The sequence below is a fragment of the Alligator sinensis genome, unplaced genomic scaffold (genome assembly GCF_000455745.1).
Source record: "Alligator sinensis unplaced genomic scaffold, ASM45574v1 scaffold623_1, whole genome shotgun sequence".
NCBI classification, from domain to species: Eukaryota; Metazoa; Chordata; order Crocodylia; family Alligatoridae; genus Alligator; species Alligator sinensis.
The window spans coordinates 596,504-604,660 of record NW_005842769.1 but is presented as its reverse complement, the minus strand read 5'-3'; the positions used below and the strand labels follow the sequence as shown (position 1 = coordinate 604,660).

At 40.3% G+C, this 8,157-nt stretch overlaps 1 protein-coding gene across 6 annotated transcripts in view; it reads right to left on the bottom strand.

Moving 5' to 3' along the window:
* RSU1 (Ras suppressor protein 1) overlaps window positions 1–8,157 on the bottom strand; it is a 171,420-nt gene that overhangs the window by 40,258 nt on the left and 123,005 nt on the right. For 3 of the 6 annotated variants that reach the window (XR_003096461.1, XR_003096463.1, XR_003096462.1), the window contains exon 9: window positions 3,328–3,493. The exons of the other annotated variants lie outside the window; for them this stretch is intronic. The gene's annotated coding sequence lies outside the window, so the exon portion shown is untranslated. The remainder of the gene's footprint in view (window positions 1–3,327; window positions 3,494–8,157) is intronic. 6 annotated transcript variants of the gene reach the window in all.

The following is an 8,157-nucleotide window of genomic DNA, read 5'->3' as shown; positions in this document are numbered from 1 at the left end:
GGGGGGGGGGGGGGGGGGCAGGTGTTCAAATCCAACTCTGTACCCCAGTTCCTCACTGTTCATGTTTCAGTCTCTCTTCCTGCCCAAAGGTTCATATTCCATAAACAGCTTTCCTTTACCCAGTGCCCATATTCCTCATGTAGTTCAAATCCAACAGTTCCCTGGCCTACGAAACCTCAGCATGCATAAAGATGGGCCTAGATTCACCTCAAGACAGTAACTCTTCCCATTCTTCCCAGGATCTAAATACTCAGGCTCTGTGTACAGATCTCAAGGGAGCGTGAAGCAGAAATCTTCCTCCTCAACAAATCAGGTCGTGAGGCTAAACTACAACCAACCCCTAGGTCAAAGTGCAGTGGAAATGACCACTACACTGATTTATAATGCTGAATTTTGTGCCAATAGATCTGCTTAAAAACAGAAACCACAAGGGGATTATGTGGTACAGAGAGTTGCAAGAATCCTTCAGGAACACACAAGAAATTCAACCCTACAAGAGCTGAACCGGTAATTCAGCTTTCAATGCATGTACATGTATACTTCCTCACAATTTTTCCACTGCATTTGCTCGACATGCAATTTTCCAAATAAAATTTTAGTTTACTAAAAACCTTTCCCTCTCTCACATAAGGAAAGGTCTTAATTTATGAAATCTCACCATTTACAAAATCGAAGTGTATGCTAATCTTTAACGATTTTTTGCTGAAAATCTATTTCAAACAGGAGTTGGCTATTTTTGATGAAAGCAGCGAAAGAGTTTATGTGCTCATCTTCCATATTAAAGAAACCTGAAAAGAGTTTACAGAAACTTTACACATACACACAATATATATCACTTTTGGAAGCAGATAAAATTTAGAAAAATTTATTCTAAATGTTAAATGTTTTGAAAGAAACTATAAGAGAAACTAGCCTTTTGAACCAATGTACACATAAAAATTACAATCAAAGCGATTTTTATTTGATTTAAGCCATTCGTTACTTAAGAGTTTTTATACCTTAAAGAAAATAGTGATATTAGAAATAGTGTGTGAAATCTCTTTTACATTAAGATGTAAAATCTCACATTTTATAATAATTTTTTTAATAAAATATTTCAAAGCCTGTGTTAATGGGCAAAAGTGTTTTCCTATGTGCATCTATAAAACTGGATCTTCAGCCTTCTGTGCAGCAATGCACCTAACTCTAAAGTGTCTGGCAAATAATGTCTACCTTATTGCCCTTACTGCTGAAGTACTTTAATAGTGTTTTGTTTACACAATTATATGAATACTTTCATTCATTTATTTGTCAACTATGCATCATGAGCTTATTCTTAGTGATATCAAATGCTAATTTACTGTATTGGAGAAGAACATTCTAACTGCTTGGTCAAGTTTATATTTTATACCTTACTTGAGTATAAGCAGATAAATTTTCTCTGTCACTGTTGTTCAGTTTTCCTGCTATTTTTATTTTCTACTGACAGAATATTCAAGCTGACAAATGCTGTAGAACAGACATAGTTATTAAAAGCTTCAATTTACAGCAAATAGTGACAGTTTGCTTTTGCTGCTCATAAACCAAAATCTAGGAGGTGTAAATACAGAGGGAAGGTGGCAGCAAAACACTTCAATAGTTCTTAAAACAATTCTACTAAGTAATGCTGAGAGAGTAGCACACTCGCACTAATTATGTGTACCAAACACAAAGGTTTATGAATCTTATCTCAGATTGTTTTAAAATATGGTATTTATGGAAAAAAAAAAAACCCCAAACCCAAGGTAACTTCAAACTGAAGTGATAGAACAAACACAAGGATAAAGGATACGTGCCCTAAAGACAACATTTACATTTTACATAACTCTGAATACTTCTTCCTCTATGGGAACAGCATTCTTAATCAATAAGTAATGTTGCTTATGTAGTGTTATGTGATTTATAGGCTTCTTAATTCACTTTTGCTCCTTAGCCACTAAAATAGTTACTCCTGGCACTACAGCCCTCCTTTCCCTCCCTGATGTATATCAGGGCTGGCCAACCTGTGGCAGCTGTGCCAGAAGTGACACAAGTAGCCACTGTGTAGCATGTAAGAACTGGCAGCAGGGCTGTGAGTGTAGAGAGGAAGGGAGGCCCAGACAAGGGCAGGGCCTAGGTCTGGAGGGTGGGTTTGTGCTGCCCTGGCCAGGAGGCCAGCAGGGGCCCCACCCGCCATGCCCTGCTCAGCTCCTCTTGTTGCAAACTCAGCTTGTGATGTCTGGCTTGAGGGTGCAGTGGTGTGGAGCCTTGTGCTACCCAGCTGTGGGGAGTCAGCCAGAAGAACAGTACCATGCTGCCTAGCTGAAAGGGCTGGGTACCGGACACAGCTGCAATACTCAAGTCACTGCTGCCCTAGGACAGATGAGACTGACCACCCCGTTCCCTCTCTCCGCTCTGGAGGAGAACACTCCCCTTTAATTCCTGGTGCTCTGGTGCTCAGCGGATCCCCCACACACCTCAGGGCATAGGGAGGTTAAGGCCCAGGGCACAAAGCTTGTTAGTTACACCTCTGCTCGTTACCAGCCCAACCTGGCAATCCCAGATCAGGACCTGCATGTCCGCAGCATGTTCTAAGTCAAGGAGGCCCAGAATGAGATGGTCCTGCCAAGCCCTCCATGGTGGGTACCCTCAGAAACACAGCAGGGCACCACCAGTCATGCAGCCCCATGCACCCTCGAACCATCCCCACACTGAAGCATGTGTTTTAGGTGCACCCAGTTATACTCATACCAATGCAACTGCCCCACAAAAAGTCCTCAGCTACACTGTAAGCATCATAGTTTCATAGTAGGTAGGGTCGGAAGGGACCTAAGCAGATCATCAAGTCCAACCCCCTGCCATGGGCAGGAAAGGATGCTCAGGTCAAATGACCCCAGCTAGGTGGCTGTCTAGCCTCCTGTTGAAGACCCCCAGGGTAGGGGCAAGCACTACTTCCCTTGGAAGTTGGTTCCAGCTCCTAGCCACCCCGACAGTGAAGTAGTGCCTCCTGATGTGGAGGTCATGAAATCCTGATATCTTGGTCATGACAGTAGGATCCCACAGGGTGGCACTGCTCATCCTACTATCCTAGGACCTGGAGGGTGGACCTTGGAATTGCCTAATTGAATATTAGGCCCCCCAAAATATCAGCTGTGCAATTCCTAGTAGTATACAGAGCACTGCTGGGAATCACTCCCCACCCACTTGGTGCATATCAACTCCCTGAAATCAAACAATGCATCACTTTAGAACAGCTGTGAAATTACACTGGTCAGAACTCTCAAGACAGACATCACGAGAGCGATTTGGGTACCAATGCAGCTGTATTACCTCAGTTCCAGGATCTAGCGCATGTGCAAATGGGAGCTCCCAGGCTTGGTACAGAGGAAGTGTAGATAAGCCCGTATCAGTATGAAATTAGAGGCAAGGAGGGAAGCAAGAGAATGCATAGGATAGAAATACAAGTGGTCACCCATGATTGGGACGAGACAAGAATCTAGGAAAAGTAAAACACAAAGAGAAAAAGAGACATAAGAAGAGAAGAGAAAGTTTTCCTATCAGAAATGCATTTGTCTATACCAGACAGAGTATTACACCCAGAAACGTGGATTCAAGTATCAGTAACTGGCATTAACAAGAAAAGGCAAAATTACTTGGCCCAAGTTCAGTTAATTACATGCACCTGAAGAATAACATTTAGTCACAGTAAAACTATTACACCAACAGGGCTAAGACTTGAGTGTTACCAGATAGCCTCACCTATATACTGAATTTTTCATAAAAGTCCTCACAATATCTCCATTTGAAATTTTTTTTTTTTATAACCAAAAAAAAAAAAAAAGGAAAAAAAGAAATTATGTAAAAACTCATATCTCATCCTGCCTAGATAAATAACTCGCTGTGTGTAGCATAGTTGTTTTATTAGCAAAAGATTCATTTTGCTCATTACACGAGGCAGATTTGCACACTTTTTCTTCGGAATTCATGTGAAAGTCAAGTTTAGACAAGTAAATATGTTAAGCTGCTGATTCAATTACATTTTTAAAATTAACATGTTTTCAGGCAAGCTGAATTCACATAAAAAGGTTGTTTCAGGGGGCCAAGCTAAAACATTTTTTTAAATTTGTGTGTAGGTTATGTACACACATTTTATATATAAATACCTTAAGACTTATACATGAATTTGAAAAGAAAAAGTGTGTGTGCGCGTGCGCGCGTGTGCATGCATGCATGCATGCACATGCGCATATTTTCTTCTGAAAGGTCTGGGCAATACATTTTTCCAATAAGAGAAAATTGGCTGATATTTTAAAGCAGAAGTAATTTAGAAGACATTTGGAGGTTAAAGCATATAAACTAATGGGATGTATTTTACACTTGAGACAAAAGAGAAGACATAGGTTGACAGTCCAAGCAGAGATGAAAGCAGCAGCAGATTCTGGGAGGGGATGCAGTGGTGCGGTTGCACCCCACTTTAATTCCCGATTCACCCAAAATTTAAAGCCTTGCAATAGCAACAGCATTTCTATTCAGGCAGCAGTGAGGGAGTCACTTGATTTGATGACTCATTGTCTACCTGATTCCTCTAAACTCTTCATTCTACAGGAGTTTATATCCCCAACTTCTTGTTAATGGACTTGAGGTACTACTAATCAGACTATCTTTTTCTTCTACAATTCTGTGGTCTGTTAGCTGCTTTTGATAATGTAGTTCCTACTTCACAGCACTGCATATTATTTTTTAACTCTAGCTAAAAACAGTAACTCAGGTGTGGAAACCTTTACTCGGGTAAGGAAATAACTTTCAGTGAAGCACTGGGTGTACTGTCAAGATGCTCAAGAAGTCTAGATTTTCTTTTATGGAACTGAAAGAGTTGTACATCTGATTGCAATGACTACAGAGCTAACGAAACAACATATTTTGATTATTTGCGCCTACCTTATTGTGTTTTATGCATAATGTATCATATAGCAAAATTAATGCACAATAAAGTTAAAATTGTTTTTGCTTCAGTACTGAACTGAATAATATAGTCCTAATACTCCTGCTTTAATAAAGCTTGTAATTTCTATTACATTGGAGAAAAATGTGTTTTGTGTTATATATGATGAAGCACCACACCATCCGCTCTGCCCTTTTCAAAATCCTATAACCATCCACGAATGGAAGGGACTTCCAGAGGTCATCTTGTCCAACCCCTACCTGAGGCAGGATCATCCCTAATCAAACCATCCCATAAAAATCCTTGTCTAATCCATTATTAAAACTACACAGTCAGTGCTGTCACACAACCACAAGGCATATCAGCATAACCTTCCACAGGAAAAGCAGGGGCACAATAGTAGCCACCATACTCCTGCAGAAAAGGTTGTTAAAATACACATGCGAGATCCAAGGAAGAGGGGCATGCACCCCCCTACAGAGGATGGCAAAACATTATTTTGGCTAAGGACTAAGTTGACTGGTGGCTAATAAAGTAGCTTAAGACAGCATGGCCAGATAAGATACATCCAAGGGTACTGAAGAAATTTGCCAAGGTAGTTTTGAAGACATTGGCTATTCTCTTTGAGAACTCTTGGAGGTCGGGTGAGGTCCAGGATGACTGGAAAACAGCAAACAGTGACCATCTTTAGGAAAGGGAAGAAGGAGGATCCAGAGAATTACAGATCAGTCAGCCTGACCTTGATACCCAGAAAGATCATGGAGTAGTCCTCAAGGAATCTGTTGTGAAGCGCCTGGAGAAGAACAAGGGCATCAGACAGAGCCAGCATGGATTCACCAAGAGAAATCCTGCCTGACTCACCTGATTTCCTTCTCTGATAAGGTGACAGGCTCTGTGGATGGGGAGGGAAAGCAGTGGATACAATATACCTTGACTTTCTCAAGGCTTTTGACACGTTCTCGCACAACATGATCATTAACAAACTAAGGAAATACAGACTAGACAGAAGTACTATAAGGTGGATACATAATGGGTTGGATCATCATGCTCAACGAATAGTTGTCAAGGTTCAGTGTCTAGTTGGGAGCAGATATCAAGTGGCGTTCTTCATAAGTCTGTCCTTCATCGGGTATTGTTCAACACCTTCATTAATGATTTGGACAAAATAGGGAGTTTCAACTAAATTGGAAATTTCCATGATTAGAGTGTTTCCCATGTAAAATTTCAAATTTTTGCAATAAAGTTTCCAGTTTTTCACTATAAATCAAGCTCTGTAAGGGAACACTATGGTACACTATGGGAAGTATGCTGTCACAAAGGACTGGTCCCCAAAGAAAGTAGGAAGCATAGGGCACCTGAACTACACCTTCCATGAGACACTGAGTTATTGATCACCAGAACAGTCCATTTTCCTGCCGGAAATGAACAATTTCCAGCCACCTCTGACCACACAATTTTAAACGCTGTCTATTTGAGTAATTTAAAATTTCTTAGATTTTTATCAAGCACAATTGAAAGAACTTTGGAATATATAACACTTATTTATTAGTGACAGGATTTCTAAAAGTATGTATTTATATGTATCATAGCATTTTGGAGAACAGGAGTGGACAGTATTTTTTTGAAACCAGACTAAGAATAAGGAATAACAGCATTTATATTTCAAACATGATTTTCTTTCCTATACTTACCAACAAATTAATTCTTTTATGGAAACTTTGCCTGCCATAGTCCACCTTTTCTGTAACTATTTACTACCACTTATATTATGCTATCATGAGTTCAGGAAAACAGAAGTTCAAATTTGTCAATATACTATTACTCTTTTATCCCTCCCTTCACCCACACGCCTGGTCAAACAGTACCAAGATGAGCTCACCTCTTCATAACCTCTTAAACAATACTTCTGCAAAAGGAGTAGTAATGGAAAAAGGGAGATCCAACTTGCAGCAGGAGAGGGGAGGGTGAGAAGACTCGCAGGTAACATCACGGAGATTTTCTGAAGTTTCAGACTCTAAGGCTCTGATGTAGACATCCGCTAATGGGATAACATTAACCATTCTGGCGAGAGCAGTCACTGTCTTATCTAGGTGTAGATTTCCTTTACTTAAAATTCTGATTCAGTACGATATATGAAAGAGTTCTTGAAGATCCATGGATGATAACGAAGAAGAGGTTTTGCAATTATATTCTATCCCCATTAAATTTTAAAATTAATACCTAGTAAATGTGACCATTTGACAGTAGAGGACCCTGGATTATTTTTCCTATTTGAATTATAGAGAATCAGCATCGTGGTATGTTAAGTACAATAACTGACAAATGACCAAAAAAAATTAAATAAAAATATAACTGCCTCGGACAACTTAGCCTCCAAATATGACAGAACAATGCAAGTTGGTGAACAGAAACAAAACATACTAAGCACTGGTACAAACTGGGGATAAATAAAATGTGCCCATACCCTGCTACTTTCCCTTCCACAACATTTCTAAGACCTGACCCTTCATCTCTATCCAGAAAGCAAAAAACATTTCTTCCTGCCTTGATTATAGCACTTCCCTCTGACAAACACAACTCTACTCCAATCCATACAAAATGCAAAGATCACCATTTTTGTCCCTTAATATGACCAGGAAACCTTCACTAGCTCCAGTGCATTTATTTCAATCCTCTTGTCATCTCCTTCAGGGTCCTACATAATTCTGCTCCATTCTGTGGCTGCTTACAGACGTTAATCCTCCACACCCCACTGCAAAATGGTGCTTTACTTTAAACTCAGCATGCCCCCATGCTGAACACAGCACATGCCCAGAAGAGGCATCACATTAGGTTGACCCAGCTCACCCGACTTCTCTACAAATCGGGTGTTTCAGAGGGGCTTTTTGGTGCTTTAATCTAATAGCTGATTCAATAAAAGTGCCAGAAAGCCCTGCTGAAGTGCCAGATCTATACAGATGCTGAACAGCTGGGTCTATCATACTTCCTCTTTCAGTATGGTGATATATTTTGGGGTCCCCCCCCTCCATGTCTGCCAGTGGCCTGTACTTTTACTGATGGTGCCCCACTCTGTTCCATCAATGGCACATTGTCCATTTTATCCATTTCCTACACCCTGACTCTCTGAATTTCTTTCTACACTGTTCCCAGATATGGACAATCTTTTCTTGAGCTAAGATTTAAATCCTTCTTCAAGTTCCACTTTTTTCTGTGAGGCT